Here is a 16,421-nt window from a genome sequence, read left to right on the forward strand (position 1 = left end):
TTAGTTTTGGAGTTACAGAATATATGTTTGGGCTTAAAGCAGATGAAAGGGGATATAATATAATGTAGTTTTAGAACATTTTTTATTGTATATTTTTGGCTTAATGGTCAAATTAATGTTTTTTTAATTTTAGATATACTTTTATACAGATACAGGTAAATATAAATAGTGGTAGTAATATTTAGTAAGTAGAGGTATTTATATGTGGTTTTTATTCAATATTAGATATTTTTGGTGGTACATAGTGTCTTTTATTTTTTTGTGATGTATACTATGTGCAAGTTGGTTTTTGAATAAAGGTGATTTTATGCTTTTATATGATATGATTTTATGAATGGGTTTGTTTGTATTTTAGGTAGAATCAATTAAAATAGATTTTTATATGTATTATTGGGGTTTTTTTTTGTGTGTAGGTGTTGATATATTTTATATATTAGTAAAGGCCTGTCTGCACAAACCAGCCTTTGAAATAACTCTTGATATTAAGGGCTAAAATCCTTGAAACCTTCCTGCAGAAGAGAGAGTAAAGCAAAACAATATCCTTGTGTGTAGGAGAAAAAATGTAAAGCTGTGTGTGTTAGCCAATAGTAGCTTCCTCTGCCCGTGGACCCTGTAGAACCCTATAAAAGGTGTGCTAAAGATAGAAATAAAGATAGGATTACTTCTGTGAAGAGTGGTGAATAGCTGGTGGAGCTCTCAATATCTGGTGCTCGAATGGGACAGCTGCAGGCTTCGGTGGGTCCACACACGGTGGGACGGAGCCTTGGACCAAGGTTGGTGGAGCGGATCTGGGTGCAGATAGATGCTGCCTTGGATCGGTACCAGATAGGCAGCTCGCGAATCAATGGGGGTGAGTCGCTGGGGGAGTCCGAAGGGCAGGGTCGCAACCTTCCCCCCTGCCGTGGGCCGTTAGCATGGAAGTGGAATGTGCAGCAGCGGAAAAACTGCTTCTCTGCATCCTCGTTAAACGAGGTGGAGCAGTCAGGGAAAAGGACCTGGATATGCTCATTATATGGGCTAATTATCACGGGCATTTAGTAGTGCCCTCGCTGCTCTTTGCAGTGAAGGAACGGACGGATTTAAGGGCTCTGATATGGGAAACGGCAATCACGGAAAAGAGCAAGGACACTGTGTCTCTCGGTCGAACTTGGCAGGTTGTAATTAATACCTTAAAAAACAGAAAAGCGAGATATGCTGAGGCTGTGAGTCCCGTAATTCTACCTGCGTCACAGCGGCAGATGCCTTTACCTCCCATTGCTGGGCAAGCACTCCTATCTATGCTGCCCATGGAGAGAGGGAGGGAGAGTCAAAGAGAAGAAAATAATGAGAATAAAGTTCCACAGCAAACGCTGAAACAATGAACAGAATCTGTTCAGTTATGGCAGGATGTGATACATCCAGAAATATTTGCTTCATTTTTGGAGTCACTTTTAGAACTACAATCTTATTTAAGTTCCATCTTTACTACCCTGGAAGAAAAGAAGCCAAATTTAGACTGGTTTCCACCCGAACCAGGGGGACATGGGGGAGCACTGAGGTGTGAGCAGAGAACAAAGGCACCCTGGGGGCAGAGGCAGTGCAAGAAAAGTTCCAAGGCCACACTGATGAGCTGCAATGATCACCGTTGTTAGCACCTGGCCGTGAGAGACTTTTCATGTAACATCGCCTGCTTTTGTAAAAATCGTGCCCTTTTTCCCCTCTATCTGCAAACATCAAGAGAGAAATTGAGAAAAAAAACTGCATTTGTTAAAGTTAACTTTGTGAGGTTTTTTTTTTCTTTCTCTCTGTTTTTCCTCTCTGCAAGAGTATGTGGAGAATGTGAAGAAAGATAAGAGCAGAGCTGCAGCAGCAGCAGAGTGGGCAGCTCACCCCCCCCCCCCCCCCCCCCCCGCTCCCTCTCTAAGAAAAAGCACTGGGATAATACCCAGTTTGTTACAAAGTCATGATTTATTGAGTTTTCAAAATGTTTTTATATACCCTTTTAGAGTTAATTTTGTGTTTTAAGTAATTACGAGTTTATGCAATTGCAGTTTTTAGGATTTTACTAGAGAAATTATTGTGGTTCTTTGAAAGTTGAAAAAAAAAAAAAGTGCTTAACAGAAGTTGCCTTGCAATAACTGGTTTTAGAACCTAAGGTTAAAATATGGTGTGATTTACAGCTTCTAAGAAAACCTTCCAATCAATGTTATCTACAGAAGAGATTTGTGGTTTAAAAAATAATTAGTTAAGAGAACTTTACTGTACAAGACAAAGTTAAGTTAGAGCATGTATTATCTATTTGCTTGTTTTTTCCACAATTTTAATAAGGTAATTTCAATGTGAGTCCTTTTGTTATATTAAACACATATAACTGCATATATACCAATTGGGATTTTGGATTTTTGTTTAAGAATTGGACTTTATGCTTCTGAAAAGTGCTACAAAAGCTGAATGGCAACTTGCCAAATCCCGTGTTGTTGTGGTTTTTCTCTAGAAAAACTGCACTTTAAAATCCCAATTTAAAATTAACCAATTTAAGCATATACTAGGCAAATTCCTATTATGAATAAGTATTTTTTAGTAACATTTGCAGTTATTGTGGGTTATTCTCAAAGCTAGATGACATAGAATTGTGATGTATTTGTTACAGCTTTATAATCTTTATAGTGAATCCATATTATTGTTATGTTGAAGGACCCCCGAGCTGTTCACCAGTCTTCACAGAAGTAATTGTGAATGGCTTTTATTTCTATCTTTAGCACACCTTTTATAGGGTTTTACAGGGTTTGCGGGCAGAGCAAGCTACTATTGGCTAGTACACACAAGTTTACATTCTTATCCTGGTACACAGGAACATTGTTTTACTTTCTACAGGCAAGTTTCAAGGATTTTAGCCTTTAATATTGAGACTTATCCCAGAGGCTGGTTTGTGCAGACAGGCTTTTACCAATATATCGTGTCCCCCATCTGCTAAAAAACTCTCTATATTGTTATATTGTGTTTAAAAGGTATATATCAAACTTTCAGTTGCCTTTTTGTAGTAACAGAATAAGATTATGTTTTTATTTAATGTAGATTAAGTGTTAATAGAATTAAGAATAGTCAAGTTTTATTATTGTCCTGAGGTGACTTTATAATACTGGTATCCCCAATTGTCTGGTTTATGTTATATATTAAGTTCTACACCTTTAAGACTGGCTTTGAGAGCAAGAGAGGGAGAAGAAGAAGCGCGCAGTTTGTGTTAAAGAAAAACATCACTCCCACACATCTTGCTCCTGGACTGTGGTGTCTGCAGCACGGACAGACAGTGGGACAGAGCTTCTCTCTGGCTTTTAGTTAGTTTTAGCTAGCTGAGGCAGAGGAGTTCCCCGGACCTTTGTTTTCTCCTTTTCTTAGATCTGTGCAAACCTGCTCTGGACTGAACACTCAGCCAAACCCCGGGAGCTCACGCCTGTGGCCACCGGGGCCTGGGCCTCGGCACTTTCCAGTGCCGAAAGGACTGATAAGGAACCTGAGCAAGCTGAGCTACACCACATGAAAAGGACTTTTCTTCCTAGACTTACCATCCCATCGAACAGCAAGAGGTTTTATTATTTAATATTATTCAATTTCTGTTAAATAAACAGCTTTTTCCACTTCTCTCCAAGAATTATTTTTTTTCCCGGATCAGTTGGTGGAGAGGGGGCATTTCCCTGAGGAAATTCCTATTTGGAGTTTTCCTCCCTAATTTGCCCTAAACTAGGACAATTATGTTTAGGCTTGAATGTTTTTAAGTTAAGTTTTATAACTTGGATATTCTTTTAAGGTTAAGTTTGGTTATTTCCTTTTGTCATAAATAATTTTTATCAGGTTTAAATATTGTTTAATTTAAATTGTTTTATGTTTTGTTGAAGACACTTGTTTAAACTGTAAAGTATAGTTATTTTCCTAGAGAGATAAAGATGACTACAACTGAAACAGCTGTGATAGAACACTGATGAACACCTGCTTGTGGATAGAAGTGAATGCAGTCTGTGACACCCTTGACTTCATCGGGAGCAGTTCTATTGGTTGTTGCAATCTCTGCAGTTTTTGTTTGTTACAGCTTTCTTATTTTTCAGTGTTTCCAGAATTTTAAGAAGATGTGCCATTGCTGAGGATCAGCTGCCATGGATGAGGCTTCAGATTAAACCAACTGCTGAATGGTTTAATTGGTCTGGTACCTAAGGCTTCTGATCATTTGCTTTGTACAAATGCATTTTAACAGTTTGCTGTGCTGTAAGCATCTCATAGCTGCTACTGTTGAGAACCTTGTTTTGAAAATGAGTTAAAAGGCATCTTTCCAGTTTAAAGCCTGGGCCCTGGCCAAGCCTTGACTTTACCTGGATGGAATGTTTGCCAACAGATCCAGATGTTTTCTGTACCAAATCAGTATCTGGGTCACTTCTTGACTCAGCAATTTGACCCTATTAATATGACAGCTGGATCAATTTTGAAGTGAGCTTGGAGAATAATTTCTGGAAGTGATTATCCAATCCTTCACTGATTTTTTTTTTTTGTTGTTTCTGTTTGTTTGCTAACTATGGGATGCTGGTGCAGTGCTTTAGTAATTAATAGTAGTTTTATATTATATACCCTATTAATAATGTTTAAGATTTAATTGATTTTTAACTGTTATAGGTTCTTAATCCTTGTATATATGAGTTTGTGTTAATGTTGATGTTTATAACAGAAGTACATCTCATTTTTATTTTGTTTTAAGAAAACAGGGGAGATTGATGCCCTAAAAGCATTTAATTAGTGTAATTCATTAACTTCAAAGGGAGAAGTGTCTGTGTTTTGTTGGCAGGTTCAAAAAGGTCACCTGTCCATCTGACCAGACTGTCTGCCTCTGAACACACGAGATCCAGTGAACAGAGATGTCATCACACAGCCTTGGTACTCCAGACATGGATCAGAAGTGGACCTGTCAGGACACAGTTGTGTCTGAACACTACACAGACAGTTGCCAACAGAAATTTTATGTTGTTATCATGATGTTGTGTCTCTACCAATTTTTCATTTATCTTCTGTTTTAAGATTTAGAAGGATCTGAAGAACAAATTGAACATCAAAGCCCTCAGTCACCGATCAGCTGCCAGCTGCCATCATGGGAGCAGTGAACATTCCAAGACTGAATTGTGTTAGAGAAATTCTGTAGAAGATCTAAGAAAAGTGTAGAGACTTCATCTAATTGTATATAAAGCAAATTGTAGTTGTGTGTTCACCTTTTCAGCAAATTGCTTTCACGCTTAGACTACATATATACCACAGCACGTATGTTAAAAGTAGTTAGATAATAGTTTAAGATAAAGAGTTTAGCCTGTGTAGTAATTGCTATGTTAGTATAAAATATAAGTATTCCCCCTTCAAGAGGTAGTGTAAGCATCTTTGAAAGTTCATTTAACGTTAAAGTTTTAGCTGTGAGTTTGCAAGTATGGTGTCATTTACACGGTAAACTGCTTATGGTAATTGTGATGTGTATAGTCCCGACCAACTGTCTGCTAACTAACATCCAAAAGTGACAGAACATATGGGTCACTCTGGCACATTGAATTGGCCAAAGGTCAATGTGTCTGAGCCTAGCCACACCTGGAGATCCTTTCGCACCTGTCTCATGGGAGTCCCTGAATGGGATTCTCAAGCATTTAAAGGTTTAATTAGTAATGAGACTTGACTGAATCGATTGGCAATGTTGCAAGAGTGCAGTCGCACTGCTGGCTTCACATTAAGACAACTTGAAGCCTGTTGGCAAGCAAAAATTACCAAAGTTCTTAATGTTACCATACAGCCCCCAGAAGAATTAGATTTGTTAAGTTCCACCAATACTTCAGGTGGATGGATAATGTTTGAACCCCCAACAAAAAGTCATTCCAACAAAGCAAAGCAGCACTGGGCAACAGTCAACCCTATAGCTGATCTTGTTACTACCATTGAAAGTAAAGCCTTTATTCGTGGTGCAATCTCACAGGACAGTTACCAAAGCGATTACCTAGTTCCATATTCCTAATCTGTGGAGATAGAGCATGGAATGGGATTCCTGCTAGTCCACATAGAAGACCCTGTTATCTTGAGAAACTTACTTTGTTCCATCGAAGCTTACACCAGTTGCTGAATGTAGCTGATAAAATAAAAAACATCAAACAGTCAAAGGGAAGCCTGAATGAATTAAAGCTTAGCAGCTCTAAAAAGGCTCGCTTGTTAGACTAAGAAAGAATTGAATTTAACATCCACAATGTTAAGTGAGCTTTCAGCCGATGTGAGTAGTGTACGTCATGCAGTATTACAAAACCGAGCTGCTATTGACTTTTTGCTCTTAGTGCAAGGACATGGTTGTGAGGAGTTTGAAGGCATGTGCTGTTTGAATCTTATCATTCAGCTTCCATCCATAAGCAACTACAACAGCTACAGGATGGGTTACATGCCCTGAAAGAAGATAGTGACCCCACTGGAAGTTGGTTCGCCAGCTGGGGCATCACTGGATGGTTGAGGTCTCTTGTGCTAGAAGGGGAACAGACTTTACTTATAATGTTAATTGAGATGACAGTTTAAATTGTATGTTATCTTGTCTTCATAAAAGTATAGAATGAGTCACATCCAAAGCTTGGTTTGTGCAAAAAGAGAGAGGGGGAATTGTTGATATATTTTATATATTAGTAAAGACCTGTCTGCACAAACCAGCCTTTGAAATAAGTCGTGATATTAAAGGCTAAAGTCCTTGAAACCTTCCTGCAGAAGAGAGAGTAAAGCAAAACAATATCCTTGTGTGTAGGAGAAAAAATGTAAAGCTGTGTGTGTTAGCCAATAATAGCTTCCTCTGCCCGTGGACCCTGTAGAACCCTATAAAAGGTGTGCTAAAGATAGAAATAAACGGTGTTCACGATTATTTCTGTGAAGAGTGGTGAATAGCTGGTGGAGCTCTCAATATGTAGGGGTTCAGATTGGGTTGGGTTTGTTTGGTTAGCGGAGTTTTGGGTGTTAATTAGGTGGCTTTTGTTAGATGCAGTTTTTAATTTTTGAAAGTTTTTTATTGAGTGGTTTTAAGGTGATTTTTAGTAATTGATGGTATCATTTTATTTTGTTTGTAGTTGGTGTATAATAATGTATATGTTCTACTTATTTAATGTTATGTTTTTTAGTTTAGGTGTTGATGATAATTTTGGATTTCTCTGTTGTGGTGTTTCTTAGTTTCATTTCTGGGGACACAGGCATTTAGTGGATTTTTATAGGTATATTTTTGGGGGTGGTGTTTTTTAACTTTTTAGTAGTTTAGATTTTTTTGTTTTTAATTGGCTATTAAAATTTTTTTATAGAATATTGGTAATTATTTATGTATTACTATAAATGTAGAGCTTTGGGTTTTTTTTTACTGATGTTTAGGGTTAGTTGAATGGCTTTGAATTTAGTGAGTTGGTCTGATTATTTTTTAATAGTGGGTGTGATTTGTTGTGTGGAGTTCAATAGGGTTGCTTTTTATTTATGTTTAACTTTGCTGATGTGATAAGAACTGTTAGTGAAAGAGCATAGCATCTTTTTTTGCTGCTAGTTGGTTGTATGGTGTTGGTTTAGTTTGTGTTACCTATTTTGGGATTTTTTTTGTTAGTGAGATTAAAGTTTTTATTTTGGGGTTAATTTGTGATTATTTTTAAGATTTTAGGGCAATTTAGATTTGATTCATGTGTTCTGTGATGTGAGCACTTTATTTTATGTGGTATTGGTGTTGTGGATGGGGGAATATTTGTTTTGAAAATTTATTTTAGTATAGGTAGTTGAGGTGTTAGGATGAGTTGTGTTTCAGTGTTGAATCTTTTTGAGGTGGTTCGGATTTTTTCTAGGTTAAGATTTTTTTCCCTTGGTTGGTGGAGGTATTGTGATTTTATTGATGATATTGGTGGGAATTTGATGCTGTTTGTTTTTTGGTTATTTTATTTTTAGGAATAGGATTTTTGTAGTAGGCCTGGAAGAATTCACTTTATTTCCAAACATACTAGTTTAATGATGTAAAGGTTCCCATATTAACTCCTCAGTGTTTTAAATTATTTTTCTCATTTAGGTTTTCCAGAATTTACGGATAATTTAGCAATCAAGCAGGGATAGCTCCCTGTTCTTGAAAAGATGGCTATGGAAAAATGTGTCTAATAACATGTACCTGACAGAGGACAACAATTTTGCCGTTATTACAGGTCCAAATATGAGTGGCAAATCAACATTGGCATGGATCTGCTGGAGGAGAGGAGTTTCTGGTGGGCTCCCAGTGACATCTGATGGAATGATGGTGAGAGCATCTCATAGGGTCTGGGGGAGCACCTGGATGCACTTGGATGTGGAGCACCGCTTAAAGGAGGTGGTGACAGACAAAGCTTTTTGCCAGGAAGCAGCACCTGAACAGCTGAGCCAGTGTGGATTTGCAGGGGTGATCTTTCTCCTTTTCCCTTTTGATTTCATCTTGGCAGTCCCTCCCAGTGCCCTCAATCTGTTGCAACAATTCCAAGAAAAAAAAAGGCTGAGCAAACAGTGAAAATAAGGGGGGCAGGTAAGGTAGAATACAGGTGTACCTGACCCCGAACCCAAACCCCAAACAGCAGCCCTAACAGCCCCCCTGCTTCCCTGAGGCAGCTGCAGGCAGGAACCCTAAAGCAGCAGAGTTCCAGAACCCTGGAGAGCTGCAGGCAGTTCCCTGGTGCTAGGGCCAGCCAGGAGATAGTGGGGGGACGATCCGTAGGGTTGGGGAAACAGGGGGTTTCCCGCCCCGCCCCACCCTGGGCTCTCGGTCCCTCCGCAGCCGGGGATTGCTCCCACCCCTCCTCGAGGCGGCGGTTGGCAGGGCTTCGTGCCTAGCCTCCGCAAAGAGTTCGGCTCTGTCAGCCTCTGCCCTGTCTCAGGGCCAAGCTTAGGTAGGGTAGGGAGCAACTGTGGATTGCCTGGTCCGGGCTAATGGACATCTCTTGGGGCCTATGGATAAGGAACATCCCCGGTTGCAAGCGCAGGGTTGTAAGTTTGCAGGGTTCAGCGGGGGAGCTTGGCAGTGACACAGAGAGCCTAAGGGAGGGCTTCAGAAGTAAAGGGCTCGAGGGCTGGAGACAAGCAGTGAAAATAAAAGGGGTACAGGCTGGGATGTAAGGCAGAGTACAGGTGTACCCCACCCCGAACACAAACCCTAAACAGCAGCCCTAACAGCACCCCCATTTCCCTGAGGCAGCTGCAGGCAGGAACCTTAAAGCAGCAGAGTGCCAGAACTCCCGAGAGGTGCAGGCAGTACCCCTCGTGCTAGGGCTGGCCAGGAAGCGATAGTGGGGGGACAGATCCACAGGGTTGGGTATAACCGGGGGTTGCCCACTCTGGACTCTCTGCTTCTCACTGACTGGGGAGTCTCCCACCCCTCTTCCATGCTGGGGTCATTTGGTTCCATGCCAATACTGCAACAATGTATTCAACTCTGCAAGCCTCTACCTTCCTGTTGGCTAGAGCATGCAGCCCAAGGACCTGGGAATTCTCAGGAGATGGTGAGTGCTGGATTTTCACAGATGTCCTGCTAAGGTCTCACATTAATATTTGGTTTTAGTTATTGTAGCTGACCAAGAGATGACATCCTGGCAATGGCAGGAACTTCCCGGATGGTGGGGCGGCCTTCCTTGGCGCCCCATGTGGATCCTCTGCGCCGGGCATCCGAGAGCTAAGTCGAAGGCTACGACCTGCAGAGGGGATGAGAGCGGGGTGCCGGGTTGGGACTCGTGACCTGGGATTTTTGAGTCAGCTTTGGGGATGGGGAGGTCCAGGCTGTGGCCCCTTAGGCCGCATGAAGGAAGAGCCTCACTTTTGTTCACAGTGCTGAGGTGTGCAGGACAGAGCAGTCCCGGGGCGTGTCGTGTCACTCATCCGTTGTGCCTTCTCTGTCTTTTGTGCCTCTTGTGTCGTACATGCCTTGCCTTATCCCTTCTGGGGGCTTACTGTAAACCCCAGCGTCACTCCTCGCATCTCTGATCTCTGGGGTCCTCGGCCTGATGCCGTTGAAGCTTTGGCTCGGGAACTCTTAGAGGTCTTGGAATTGCATCTCTTGAAAAGCATCTGATTGGATGTCTTTTAGAGGTCTTGTTCCAAGCTGTGTCAACAGCTGTGTGTTACGAGGATCCATTGTTGTGGCTCAGGACTTGTATGAATGCAAAGATAGGTAGAGGATTGTGGCTGTCAGATTCTCGGGCATCTGTCTTGGCGCTTCCTGGAGTGAGTCGTTCTGCTAGCATCTTCTTCCTCCCGGGTTCTGTGAGCCTCGTCGGCTTGCCATCGTTCTCACCCGAGTCATCTCGTTCCACGTTCTCTCGGTCCTTGCAGCCATTCTTCTGGCCCAGAGCTGTGTCTCCCCGTTGTGTCCCCTCATCTGTTGTCTTGTGTGTCACGGGTGTCTGGGTGTAGTTGTCCTGGAGCTGCTCTGTCCTGCTGCCCAGCCTGGCTGTAGGTGGAAAGGCCAAGTCCCAGGCCCCTGTAATTTGAAATTTGTGATGTAGGGTGTAGTTGGAGTCTAGAGGGTATTCCTAGATTGACACAAGATGTCGGGATCTGTGAAGTTACCCTGCAGCACTTTGACTTTTTTCTTAGCTTTTTTTCAGATGCATATGGATTAAAGAAGTGGCGGAGACCCCCACTGCAGACTGCAGGGCTTGGGAGGAACTTCAACCCTTTTGGGGGGGCTACCTCCTTTCATTGTTATAGCGGATTCATTTTTTGCAGTGATCTACATGTGGAAAGAGCTCTAATGAAGCAGTGTGCTTCTGTCTGTGGCAGTTTGACTCATTCTGTGTTTTCTTTGGGGGTGAGCAGAAAAGGCTGAGGGGAGCAGGTGGAGACTGGGGGGCTCTTATGTCATTTGGGGCACCCCAAGGTCCCTTGGAGAGGGAGGCACCCTGTGGTTGAGGAGCAGATGAATGGGGAATGAGGAGAGGTCATGCTGGGTGCCCTTCCCCAGAGAGACCCATAGTTGCCAGGAAATTCACAGGGAGGGGTGGATGTATAATACAAAAATCTGTTGAGTTTTCCTGGTTTTTTATAGGGTGGGCAGAGAACACAAATTTATCTGCTAATTCCTTTAGAAAGAAACCCTCTTTCTGTCCCCTCTAGTATTATGATTTTGTTATGTCAGTAACAGAAACAGGTTTTGTTTTCACGTGTATTAATTACATGCAAATTGGTGTATAAAATACATATATGTATAAATTACAGATTAAAGTATAGAGATTGAAATTTATATGCATAAATTCCATATAGATTAGTGCATGCTAGTGTTGACTAAAGCCTTTATGTTTTTGCAATTGATGTGTTAGGTTAATCAATTTATATAGTTTAAAATGTAGTTGAAAGTAGAAACAAATTCAAATTTAAAAAAGCATAAAAATAGAAAAATATGAAGAGAAATATATAAAGGTAAGAATAGATGTATATGTAAATAGAAAATATATAAATAATGTAAATAAATATACACATAAAATATAAGTAATATTTAGTGTTATTGTAATATTATCTGTATTGCATATAAGTATATACATAAAATGTAAGAAATAAAAACTAAGTCTAAATTTAAGAAAACAATTTAAATATAATTTAAAATAAAGGTTTGTTTGTTTTTTATTTGGATAAAGGCAGGGCTTTAAAATTTGCAATATACAAATATATAATAAATATATAATGATATAGATATATACAGAAAGAAATAAATATAAGTAATATAAATGTATTTAAAATATATTTATATTTAATATATAATATGATTAATATCTGTATAGATGTTAATATAAATATATTTAAAATATATTATTGTCCTAGGGTGACTTTATGATGCTTATATCCCCAGCTGATTTGTTTATCTTACATATTAAGTTCCGCACCCTTAAGACTGGCTCTGAGAGTGAAGAGGGGGGAAAGAAGGAGGGCGCAGTTTATGTTGAGACAGATCCCCTCACTCCTTGGCATCTTGCTCCTGGACTGTGTCGTATGCAGCTCGGACAGGCAGCGGGACAGAGCTCTACTTTGCTTTCAGTTACTTTTTAGCTAGCTGAGGCAGAGTAGCTTCCTGGACTCTTTTTTTTCCCCTTTTTCTTGGATCTGTTCAAACCTACTCTGGACTGAAAACCCAGACAAACCCCTGGAGCTTAGGCCTGTGGCCCACCAGCTTTCCAGCGCTGGAGGGACTGATAAAAATCTGAGTGAGCTGGGCTACACCACTTGAAAAAGACTCTTTTCTGGATTTGCTGTGTCATCGAACAGCAAGAAGTTTTATTGTTTGATATTATTCAATTTCTGTTAAATAAACAGTTTTCCCCCGGTTTTCTTGGAAAAAAACCTTTTTCCCAAACCAGTCAGAAGAAGAGCCGCTTGAATTTGTTTTCTGAAAAGACTCCATTCAGAAGTTCTCTCCCAAATTTACCCTAAACCAGGACAAATATATATTGTGTGTTATACATGTATCAATGTAGTATACAAATATAAATTTGATAAAAATAGACATTAAAAAAATGTTTAATTACCATTTCAGGTAAAGGGGCTATTTGGTGTTTATTTGGTTAGAGGTATAGCTTTTCAATAAATAATATAGAAATTAAAATATACAAATCTATAATAAATATAGAAAGATAGAGGTATAAAAAAGAAATAAATATAAGTAATATAAACATAGATACGTAGATTAATATTCAATATGAATAAGATATGTATAGATGTTGATATAATATATTTTAATATACTATGTATTATGCATTATATGTGTTTATCAACATAGAATATAAATATGATAAGAACAGATATTAAAAAATATTTAAGTACCGTTTAAGTTAAAAGGGATTTTTGGCTTTTATTTGGTTAGAGGCAGGGGTTGTAAAGTTTCGGTCGGGGATTTTTTGGGGCATTCTGTTTATAGGAGTTTTTGGAAGGGTATTCCACGCGTTGTTTTTTCGCCTCCCTTCTATGCCCGTGTCCGAAGCGCGGCGCAGCCCCGGGCCGAGCTCTGGGGCAGTGCTGCCGCCACGTGGGCACAGCGCGGTACTGCAGCCGTGCCCCGAGCCGGTGAGTGCCGGGGATGGGGCGGGGGGGGTGACTGAGGCAGCGGCGGGGCCGCCCGGCGGGGCCGGTTTGGGCAGGTGCCGGGGGCAGAGGGCGAGCGAGCGGGGTGGGAACAAGGCTGCCCCTCCGCGGCGGGCCGGGACCCTGCAGGAGCCGGCTCGGGCTTACGCCACGCTCAAGGTGAGTTCTCTTTTCAAAAAAATGCCGTAAGCTGCTCATTATTGTCACAAATCCCTTCCCATTGGCTTCAAAGGCGAAATTCGCATGGGTTTTGAGGCAAAGGACTATGGTAAAATAATTCCTGTCATAAATGTTTTAAGAAAGTGTTAAGGTTCAGACACAAGAAAATGGAACATGATTTGGAGTGCTTGATATATTTAAAATTCTTAAGAGAAGCTGACTCTCATGACATTATAAAACAAATTACATAGACATCGGTGTTGTTGGGGTATGGCATGTTTTCAGAAGTGGACCAAACAGTAGTTTGCTAGCCAGGTGTTGTTCATTGAGAACAACCTCTCAAAGAAAGAAACACAGCCCAGATACCATATTTGAGTATGATTTGTCCTGTAAAAGGAGACATGAAGTCCACATGCCTCCATAACACACATTTCTTAGCAGTGGCACTTGAAACATTGGCCCAGTGGTTTTGCCTCATGTCCGAACAGAAATTTACTCACTGCAGCTTGGGCCCAGGGCCTCTTCTCTTTTTACTATGCTCTTTTGAGAAGCATCTCTCCCTTCTCTGTTTCTTTGCAGACAAGAAGGGAGAAGCTGGGATTTCCTTTTTCTTTTGCCTGTTAATAAAAAGGCCACTTGTGGCTGTGTGCAGTGGCAACTGCATCACAGAATCTTAGAGATGATTATTCACAAGTTAAGGAAGTAATTCCTTTTTCATCACTGCTCCACTGATTTTCATAGGCGTGTCTGTGGCTAGATGCCTAATATATTTAAAGCAGGTTTTATTGTTACAGGTGTTTTAAACACTAAAGTGTCTGCCCAGGTTTTGTTTCCAAAAGTGAGGTATAGCGCTGGGTGTTTAATTTGGTATGTTACATGTTCTGTTGTGTAAGTAACTGCAGTGTCCTCCCTGTGCCTGTGTATTGCAGGGGCAGGTGAGTATGCTGGTTGTAAAGGTGGTGATTATTAGAAATAAGCTATTAAAGCTTGGATGAAAGGTTAGAAATCATTGCTTAGAGTACTGCATAGATATACCAGAAGTAACTGCATCCTGGAAATGCTGTGTGTGTAAAACTGTCTGCACCTACTCATTTTTAGCTCCTTTTTCGGACTCTGACTCTGCTCCTATTCTGACAGACCCGTCCAAACGTGGCATTCGCTAAACGCCTCCGCGTGGTGGGAGACGAGTCTAGGAAGAAATACCTTCAATCCACCGGTGAGGCAGCCAGGACCCAGTACAAGGAGGACTGGACACAGATGAAGGTAACAGTCTATTTCTTCCCCATAACAAATACTTCATTAATTTATTCCTGGCTGTGTGCTTCAGGGCACGTTGGAAGGTACACATGAGTAACACTTCTGCTCGTGTCAAGGCGGACACAGGTGTTCCTCGTGCACCTTCTCCCTGTATGACACGAGCTAACAGTCTGCCGAGGTGTGCCTCAGTGGTTGTGAGGGACAGATCTTTGTTGCCCTCATTTCAGTGAAGGAAACTGGAATTTCTTCTTGTATTTAGCACCACACATGGATGTAAAGTTCAGCTGCCATGTGCCAGTTGAGGACCGATTTGGTCAAGGAGAGGAATTTTTGCTTAGGAAGATTTGGCACTCCAGTTTCTCTTGCATGGCAGAGGCCACCCAAGATCTAAATGTTGCAACAAGTGTCCCATGCTACTTCCAGTCCGTTCTTAAAAATCTTTGTCTGCAACTGAAGTGATTCTGTGCCTTATCCAGAGATGGTGCATTCTGGCTTTCCAGTGTGAACAGTGATGCTCCCAAGTTTTAAAGTTTTGATCTTTCTCTTGTAGGTGAAGATGGGAACGGCACTAGGTGGTCCATAGCTTGAGGTTCATCTCAGAAGGAGAGACTTCATTTGGGGTCACAGAGAAGACATGCCTTCCCTGCAAGGAGCAGGAAAGATAATCCACAGCCTCTGGGGGAGGCTTAAACTTGAGTAAGTTTTTGTAGCCACTGATGCTGTTGGGGAAGGTAGGCAGATGGCAGTCACTTGAGGATTGGTAACTTTTGACAATGAGTGCAGCAATTCCCACTGGCTCCCCTCCTTGGCTGCAGTGCTGTGGGTTTTGGAAGCTGCATTGTAAAATTTGTTGGTAGATTGTGGTGTCACTTGCTCTGTAACTGTTCACTCAGGGTTCCCTTAAACAAACATGCTGTGTGGCAGCAGTGAGTTGCACTTCATAATGTAGAGATAAATTTGTATGCTTCCTTTTTTAAGTGATTGAATTGCTCAAGAAACTGCTGTCTGAGATGGTCAAGTTCGAGGCCTCTCTGGAGGAGCTGGAACTTTATAAGGACGGCGGCTTGCTGTGATTGACCAGTGGATTTATGCACTTGCAAGGTAGCAAACTGGACTTTTATTTCAGCCAAAGCTTAATGCCACAGTCACAGAACTGTATATGATTTTTGGCCCATAGTTGTTTACAAATTATGTGAGACATATAATCAATTATATAATTGAGATGTGTTTAGTAGATGTATAATGTGTGTCTATATGTGATGGCTTCATTATCATATCATGTCACTGAACAATCAAGTTCATTGGACTGAAATCTGATTAGTTGCACTTTTAAAAACTTGCTTCCCCCTCACAAGCCTTTTTTGATTTTTTTTTTTCCTAAGGTATTTTATAGGGACCTTGGTTTTAACATTTTCCTTCCGAATCAACAAGGAAAGAGAGCTGTTGGGATTTGATCCAAAAAACAACTTACAACCGATTTTGTGGTGAAACAGAGAAAAACCGTGAGCAGCCAACTCACTGGAAACCTGTATCTTAAACACAAAGAAACACAAAGGCTTCAATTTACCAAAATATGGATATGATCTAGTAACAATATCCAACTGAGCCGGACAAAGACTCTTTAACCATTTTAGGGTTAAAAAGTGTATATTTATTAACAGCTCTGGGCCAGTGCTGGTTCTCCCCTTAATACAGGTGAATACAGGCTTTTTATTTACAGAAATATTGAATACAAAGGCATATTCATAACTCAGTTGCCACCCATTCTCTGCTTCTTATGCTAATTAAGTAAAAAGCAATTAAGCATGTGTAGTTTGTTCTTTGAGTTGGGTTGGTGGTCTTATTATGAGGAGTGGTCACAAAAGGGAGGAGGGAATATATCTCTTCCTCTTCCTTACCTTTCTACCTTTTCAATGCAAAGTGACAAATGAACCCTGGGC

General features: G+C 40.9%; 1 long non-coding RNA gene across 5 annotated transcripts; it reads left to right on the top strand.

Moving 5' to 3' along the window:
* Window positions 1-675: 675 nt before the first annotated feature.
* Window positions 676-16,239, top strand: LOC131590334 (uncharacterized). 5 transcript variants are annotated; one of them, XR_009280069.1, is made up of 5 exons: window positions 676-735; window positions 14,362-14,487; window positions 15,032-15,177; window positions 15,460-15,582; window positions 15,864-16,239. It is a non-coding gene; the product is annotated as an uncharacterized LOC131590334 (long non-coding RNA). The 5 variants fall into 5 exon arrangements; XR_009280068.1 differs by having other exon boundaries at window positions 687-750; XR_009280066.1 differs by lacking the exon at window positions 676-735 and adding an exon at window positions 737-850.
* Window positions 16,240-16,421: the final 182 nt, after the last annotated feature.

Source organism: Poecile atricapillus, chromosome 33 (assembly GCF_030490865.1).
Source record: "Poecile atricapillus isolate bPoeAtr1 chromosome 33, bPoeAtr1.hap1, whole genome shotgun sequence".
Classification (NCBI taxonomy): domain Eukaryota; kingdom Metazoa; phylum Chordata; class Aves; order Passeriformes; family Paridae; genus Poecile; species Poecile atricapillus.